The 8,455-nt window shown below is 40.0% G+C and overlaps 1 protein-coding gene across 3 annotated transcripts in view; it reads right to left on the reverse strand.

Moving 5' to 3' along the window:
- LOC308099016 (uncharacterized protein) overlaps positions 1-8,455 on the reverse strand; it is a 97,964-nt gene that overhangs the window by 11,321 nt on the left and 78,188 nt on the right. The gene's annotated exons all lie outside the window — the stretch shown is intronic.

The following is an 8,455-nucleotide window of genomic DNA, read 5'->3' on the forward strand; positions in this document are numbered from 1 at the left end:
TCACCCTCCCTCCCCAGCTCCCCTCCCCCGAACACGGGCCGATCGTGTTCGTGTAGGCGCTCGAAAAAGCCGGGTGCACCACGGTGGATTCGAACCCAAAACCTCCGCGGTGGTGGGCAGGCACTTTACCACTGCTCACCCCGAGCGCCCAAAAACTATCATGATCGTCATTATCTTCACCCGTCATCAACCACATGACAGTTTCCTCTTTACTACACATCCTTGAAATCCTGAGCCTATAGCAGGTGACACAGGTGAAACAGTGCAACACTTGACATTACTCTCTAAATAAAACCCATCACTCTCTAAAAGATTGAAAACATGGATACAACACTGGCTCTTTATTCCGCTGCAACATTGGTCCAATGGTGCACATTATTACAAAGCCTAACCTTAACTTCACACTAACCTAACATTTTTAGGACTATTGGGGTTTCAAAATAATGCCAACAATAGGCAGGCGCACATATAGGACCTGTGGAAAAAAATGAAGTGTAATCTTCATTATGAACACCATCTATATTTAAAGGTGTAAACTATTGGTGTAGTAGTTTGATAAAATAGCTGCAAACAGACACACAACACAATATAAATAACATAAACTCCACCAGTAAGGAACTCAGACGGCATACCAGTCCCTAACGAGGACGAGGAGGAGGAGGATTCATGAATCATTGTTGTTGTGGATACGATGGAGATCATTGTAGAAACATCAGGATGTTGAAATGTAGACGTGGTAGTGGTCATCATAACAGGAGCTGGAAGCATGTTTGAGAAAAAGAGGAATATATTTTATCAAGTCATTTATTTATGTTTAATGGTTTCTAGAATATTTTTTTAAACAATAATGTAGTCCTTTCAGGATTATGGAGAATAAAATTCAGAACATAGTCAATAGTTTAACTCACAATGTAAACATGATGTACAGTACATCATTGAAGCACAGTAGTTACAGACTTACCATTTCTAACATTAAGATGCACTTGTAAATGGCTATCTGCCAAAACCGATCTCACCAGTCCACATATGTATGTTCCAGAGTCTGACTTCTTGAGTTTAGTGATGGATACAAGTAAGTAATTTCCGGAGTTTGTCAAACTTAATCTGTTGTTTACGGTAGTTTTTCCATATTCTGCAATGGTCTTGTCTTCTTCTGTGTAACATGGATTTGTACAAACATACTTTGTATTCCTCTCAACATCGGTGTGACGCCAGACATCCCAGTCTGAGCAGGTGAAATTGACTTCACCCCCAACATGACCAGTTATGTTGAGAGGTGTTGTCTCCACAATACTCCACACTACAGTACAAGAGATAAACAAGGAAACAGCTCATCAGTATGACACACAGCTTATTAATTGACAACATGATGTGAGGTGTGAATTTTTGCAGAAGGTTTTAACATGCTCTACACAACAGTGGACAAACAAAGGATGAGACAAGAGACATTGAGAGCATCATACAGACACTCAGAGACAGAGACAACCACACAGGCAGACAGACACATTAAAACAAGCAGAGTTCACTCACCAGAAAGCAAACAGTAAATGTAGACATTCCTCATGATGACAATGAGCTGCAGGTGACTTGTCTCGTTCTGGAAGGAGAGGATTTGTGCCTTCCTCATGCTATGAACGAGGTATAAAAGTCTAAATGTCTTTACATCATTAAACTCCACCCTCTTCCTCTGACCTTTAATGCAAACCTGCAAACATGGTCACGTTCACACAGACACACTCATTCGTGGTTAGCTTCACTTCATGTCTCTGTCATAACATAACTCTCAGATGCACAGACTCTTAAGAGTCACACTCTAGGAAGTATGTGAAACCTCATTTGAATAGAGTGAGGCCTGCTTTTACAAAATAATTGCTGGCAAAACATTAATACACATGGTCCTCACTGACTGATAGTAGTGTATGTATTTTTAGATCTGTGTATTGCTGGATACTGTCTTTGGAACACATTGAATGTTGAACTTCAGATAACATTAAAGTGCTGCTAAATAGGCTGGTAGCCTGTCTTTGTGTTGAGCTTGTACCAACTGTCGTCAGTTCAAAACCACAACAACCGGTTATGGTTTTGAAGAGTGGCCTTATTGGAAATGCCATTTCCTCCTTCTGTTGTGTGTGTGTGCGTGTGCGTGCGTGCGTGCGCGTGTGTGTGTGATGTTTGGTATAGCAGTGTTGCTGACTGGTTCTGTTGCAGTCGATGTCCTCACAGGAATATTCAGGAACTTCAGTGTGAGAGAATACAGAACATTTGAAGGATTTTGTTGTTCAGTGCTGGAGAAGAACATCAAATGCTGCTTAAATGCTGGTTTGGGATTAGGGTAACCAGGCATCCAACTTTATATGGGTCTGGAAAGCATATGTATATTTGCCCCCACCAGGAGGACGTAGCGCCTCCGTTATACTCCTCCCGTTCAACACCCCCTGCTAACAGGTGCTGCCCCCATGCACAGAGTACATGTTGTGAGAAAGATCAAAACATGTGACCCCCGACCGGCTTACCTCCACCGGAAACAAGCCAATTGTGTCCGTATTGATGCTCGGCCAAGCCAGACGCACCGTGGTGGATTCAAACCCCTAGACTGTGTGGTACATTAAACTTTACCCCTGTGGTACTTTACCCCTGGTCCTGCGCCAAGTGCCCCTGCACAGCGTTTCGTCCAACATTCCCACACTATGATTGGCTCTAGTTTTCAAAAGTCAAACCACTGTTAGGACAGATGGTTTTCCAATGGCTGTCATCACAGGACTGTGATGTCATTAACTGTGCACACATGGGCCACCGTCTACGCAGCACTCGAGTTCAGAGTCACCACAAAGTTGACACCACAAGCAAGCTGAAGCACTGAAGTTGTGTTCCAGAACATGCTTGCAACCTTTGTTACTGAAAACTAGAAGAGAGAAACGTGTCACCTAACACTGAGAGAATGATACCATCACTTAGCTAACCGTCACTGGTATGTCCTCTATGTTTTCATAATCTAAATTGTCCAATCTTTTCAGCCTTGACTGAATGTGCCACTCTAATCAGCACAACACTGTTACTCTTAGAATAAGATATTTTAAACTTATTGACTGATGAACTTCAGAAAACATTAAAGTGCTATACTAACTAGGCTGGTAGCCAGTAGGCTACCCCATTGCTTTCCTATGAAGGCAATGGGGCAGGTCCCCATTGACCTCATAGGAACGCAATGGGTTGCTGCTTTGCACAGAAGGAAACAGATGCATTTCTGAGACATCTGTGGGTGCGAATCTGGTTTAGAATTTAGGACATCATGCACGTCACAAACAGAAAGTGTTAACATGCCATGTTCCTCTTGCATCATCAGTGCACATCAATGCAACACAGTTGCATTTGTGTCCAAATACATAATATATTTTTGGGTTATTGATATTCATAAGATTGGTTTGACAGCACTGTAATCAGTGTTGTGTAAATTATATATTTTTTAACAATTTATAGTGACTGAAATATGTTACATACTTTGGGTCATTGAATGCCTGTTAAATACCCATAATTCAGCATAATCTACATGTTTTAAATGTATTTACAAAATGTTATATTGTCATTTGATGACTGATATAAAATACAATTTATTTGATCTAAATGTATTACATTTCTTACTGGAAAGTTGCTTTCAAATTCAATATATATTTAAGCTCATCACATGCTAAAGACCTAACGTGCAACCTGCACAGCCTACTGTGTGCTTCTGAATCAACCAGAGGGCAAAGTGTAGAGATGATAAAAGCTAAGCGGCAAAATATACATGTTTATTTTGTCAGTTAGATTAAAACAAAATTAGACTGCCTTTCAGCATTGGTAACGTGTACCACATTTAGCTGTCAAATATAATAATACATAATGTAATAATAATAATAATAATAATAATAATAACAATAACAGTAACAATAACAATAACAATAATAATAATAATAATAATTTAAAATTAACATCTAAAGATCGGCAAAGCATGCCACATACTGTATGAAAACATCTGTGTTGTGCGTGAACTTGAACCTTGAACTAAAAATGGTGTGCTGATAGTGTTACTTATTTATTAAAGTAATCGACAGAACAACGACGTGTTATATTTATGTCAGTTTATTCAAATAGTCAGCCATGCAAAGCCATTAACACAAGCGAGTACCTCTGGAGGTCTGCTTAGCATTTTACAGGATTCAGGGTGTCTTTATACAGTACATGAGATGAATGTTGTCACAGTGTAATGCAAGTACATTTATTAACGTTATTACTTATTAGTAGAACAGATTACCCATTTGAGAGTTTTGACCTTTCCAAGTCTATGTCACAATCAATGGTCAAGCAGGGAAACCCTGTCTCATCTTGCCAGTTTTCTTCTAAAAGTAGCTTGTTGCCTTTAGTTGTTGGCTAGGCTTTGCTGGGATGTCCTATATCCAAATCTATTGTGTGGTGTGTCACAAGTCATGCACTTCAACTCGTGTGGTCAGTTTCTTCTCTTATTACTATAGTGGTCAGTGGCATGTTGCAATGAGTCTTTAAATAGCTTTAGGTGTGCTATTACTTCAACTTGTGACTTGGGGCGAGCAGTAGAGTGGGTGAGGGGTCAGCTTTACTGACCCTGTCTTCTTATTAATGTATCTTTTAGTCCATATTGGTACATATTGATCCCTATAGATCATGTATATAATCAATAATCGATAACAATAGCTGAGTGTTTAAGGCTCTGTAGGCTCTGATGCCTGACAGCGAGTCCCGGGTTTGGAACCCAAATCTCTTTCCCTGTTTCTTGTCTCTCTAAACTAGGATCTATCAATAAAGATGAGAATCTACTTATATAAAGGGAGAATTGACTTCCGCCGCCGACGCCACACCCACTCCATTGATTTGCACCTCTCGCCACTGACGCCATACCCACAGCATTGATTTCGACTAAATACAACAACTAAATATGACATGTCACCACAACACCAGCCACAACGTGCGCGCTGAATTTACGCGTGGCGTAGGGTACTTCTTATTGCTCACTACACATTTTCCACCTCGCAACATAATTAATTCTACTCACCACATTACGACCACACCGGACGGGGAAACACTTTTGCACCGTTTACCGTCAGCACAACCGAACGCCGACGGCCACAGCACAACAACAACAGAAGCGCGTCCTTCGCTTCAAACCCCGCTCTTGCTTAACTTTTTGTACGATCCACGCCGTTGCTTTCACTTTAGTCATGTCTCATGAGCAGCACAACACACCACACTCACGGTAATATGTCCGTCATTCACGTGCCATGTACATCCCAAAGACAACCAACAACACGCAGCTGCTTTTGTAATCTCCCACAACAACAGACGTCTCGGCATCTGGGTTGCCACGTCAGCAAAAGACAAGCAGCAGGTCAGTGTTGCCAGATGTGTGCCAGAAACAAGCAACCACCTTCATGAAAAAAAAAAAAAAAGCCGAAGGGGTCCGCCATGTTTCACGGGGGTCCCAACACTCCCAGGGGGTCCGGGGACCCCCAGGGGATCCCTCATTTTTTTTTTTTTTTTTATTATTATAATTTTCTTTTGGAAATTTTTATCCCACGATTTTGGTACCCCAAAACTAAGCGCGCCCTCACTAGAGCCCCGTGCGCGGCTAGCTGGCCGGGGGTCCCAACACTCCCAGGGGGTCCCTCATCTTTTTTTTCTTTTATTATTATTAATTTTTTTTACTTGCTTTTGGAAATTTTTATCCCACGATTTTGGTACCCCAAAATAAGCGCGCCCTCACTATAGCCCCGTGCGCGGCTAGCGGGCCGGGCGCCCGTAGGGCGGCCGGACCTCTAGTAATTAATAAAAGGAAAAACCTTGGTATGTAAGCAAAACAACCGTAGCCAATGCAATTGATAATGGGTGTGTTTAGTGGGTGCCAATGTGATCATGCCAATTTCAATACTATATTTGTTCTGTGGCAAATGGCTTTACTGAGGAATTGGAATTTTCTTTAAGAGCTTTAGGCAGCTGTGCCATTGAATAAAAATCATCATCAGGGATCACATCAACTGATGGCACCAGTGAAGAGCTTTTAGTATCTTGGTTTGGATGCAAATCAACACTGAAAGCGGCTCTGCTTACTTCAGGGGGGAGTACAGTAGCGTAAGTCAGATCTGAAGGATCCTGGTGGGTGTCGTCGTTAACATTAGCATAGATGCTGGAGGTTGGGTCGGTCTTGTTGGTCTTGTTGAACTTGACGGTCGTGTAGACAGGAGATATGGTGAGACAGGCGGTCCCTGTTGATTGGTCTTCACCTCTTGTTTCTTCATTTGTGTGTGTCTACACAATAAGAGGAAGGAGTACGTCAGAGACAAATAAAAGCTTTAAAAAGTTGAAAGAAAGACTGAGATAAACAATCAATTCAGGAGATATATTCTGCTGAATTAATGGAGTTGGTCTTGAAGAAAATTTTGGACACCAAAAAAATCCCATTCCTCAGTAAACCCGTTGTCACAGGTCAAGCATTGCAATTATTGTCAGTATTATCATGAGCACATTTACAGTAGCATTACTAAACCAAAATGTTTGGGTATAAGATAGGGTCCTTAGTGGTGTTTATATTAGAACACAGTTTGTGGCAATGCAATATAATATATATTTATATATTACTGTGTTAACTTATAGTTGTCCACAATGGTATGAATCTTCAAGTAGTGGACCCATTTTTAATAGAATTGGCTGAAAAGCCTTTCTAGCATATGGGTGCATTTTGAAATCATCACAACCAAGCCATGATAATATAGGACCTATAGAATATATCATTACATGTGGGAGTTAGCTATGTTAAAGTCACAGGATAATAAATTGATTGATTGATTGATTTATTGAATGGTTGATTGATTGATTGAATATGTTATTTGTCAGAAACGTAAACAGCACGTGGTACAGACAGTAAGACATTGAGGCTAAAAGGATAACACGAAAAAGTCCACGGGATTTGTTTCCATTGTGGTCCTATGTATTCAATTCATCAACATAGCATAAAAAAAGAATTACAAAATAATATGACATCAACAATTACAAACACTAAATATACGAAAGAGATGGGACAATTAAATGTACCTCTCCTTGTGGTCTCCTGATAGATTATTTTCAGGCTAAAGAAATACTGTATATGACAAGTAATAGTCAATATGATCATACTAATTGAAAATAGTCACTATGTTTTGCAGTAGCTACTTGTAATACTTGTTTTGTGATGATGGATTTGAGGAATGGGAATTTTACTGATGAGAATTTTCTTTGAGATTGTTAGGTAGCTGTGCCAATGAATAAAAATCATCATCAGGAATCCCATTGACTGATTGGGCCATTTTAGTATTTTCTATTTTTAGTATACTGTAGTATTTTGTTTTGGATGCAAATCAACACTGAAAGCGGCTCTGCTTACTTCAGGGGGGAGTACAGTAACGTAATCTGAATCTGAAGAATCCCGGTGGGTGTCGTCGTTAACATTAGCATAGATGCTGGAGGTTGGGTCGGCCTTGTTGGTCCTTTTCATGGTTGTGTAGACAGGAGACATGGTGAGACAGGGGGTCCCTGTTGATTGGTCTTCACCTCTTGTTTCTTCATTCGTAAGTGTCTACACAATAGGAGGAAGGAGTACGTCATAGACAAATAAAAGCTTTAAAAAGTTGAAAGAAAGACTGAGATAAACCATCAATTCAGGAGATATATTCTGCTGAATTAATGGAGTTGGTAACAGTCTTAAAGAACATTCTGGACACCAAAAAAATCCCATTCCTCAGTAAATCCGTTGTCAGTGAACCTATTTTGAATGCAATTGGCTGAACAGCCTTTCCAGCATAAAGCTCCTTACACACCGGGGGCGATTTTTTCATGCGAATAATACGTTTAAAAAAAATATATATATACAGTCAATGCAAGCTTCCACGGAGCGAAAAAGCGAAGCGAAAAAGGGTCTTTTAATTATTCGGAACGAGTCAGATTTTTGTGTATATTTGCATAATCGCCGGTGTGTAATGACCTAGCGGGTGCAATTTTAAATCATCCCAACCAAACCATGATAATGGAGGACCTATAGAATATTATCATTACATGTGGGAGTTAGCTATGTTAAAGTTACAGGATAATAGATTGATTGATTGATTGATTGATTGATTGAATACTTTATTAGTCAGAAATGTAAACAGCATGTGGTACAGTAAGACATTAAGGCTAAAAGGATAACACAAAGAAAGTCCTGGGGATTTGTTTCCATTGTGGTCCTATTTATTCAATTCATCAACATAGCATAACAAATAATACACAATAATATGTCATCAACAATTACAAACACTAAATGTACAAAAGAGATGTAGGACAATTAAATGTACCTCCCCGTGTGGTCTCCTAGATAGATGTTTTTTCAGGCTAAAGAAATACTGTATGACAAGTAGAACTTATATTGCAGTGAGAA

The sequence above is a fragment of the Gymnoscopelus braueri genome, assembly GCF_963280865.1.
Source record: "Gymnoscopelus braueri genome assembly, chromosome: 2".
In the NCBI taxonomy this organism is placed as follows: Eukaryota; Metazoa; Chordata; class Actinopteri; order Myctophiformes; family Myctophidae; genus Gymnoscopelus; species Gymnoscopelus braueri.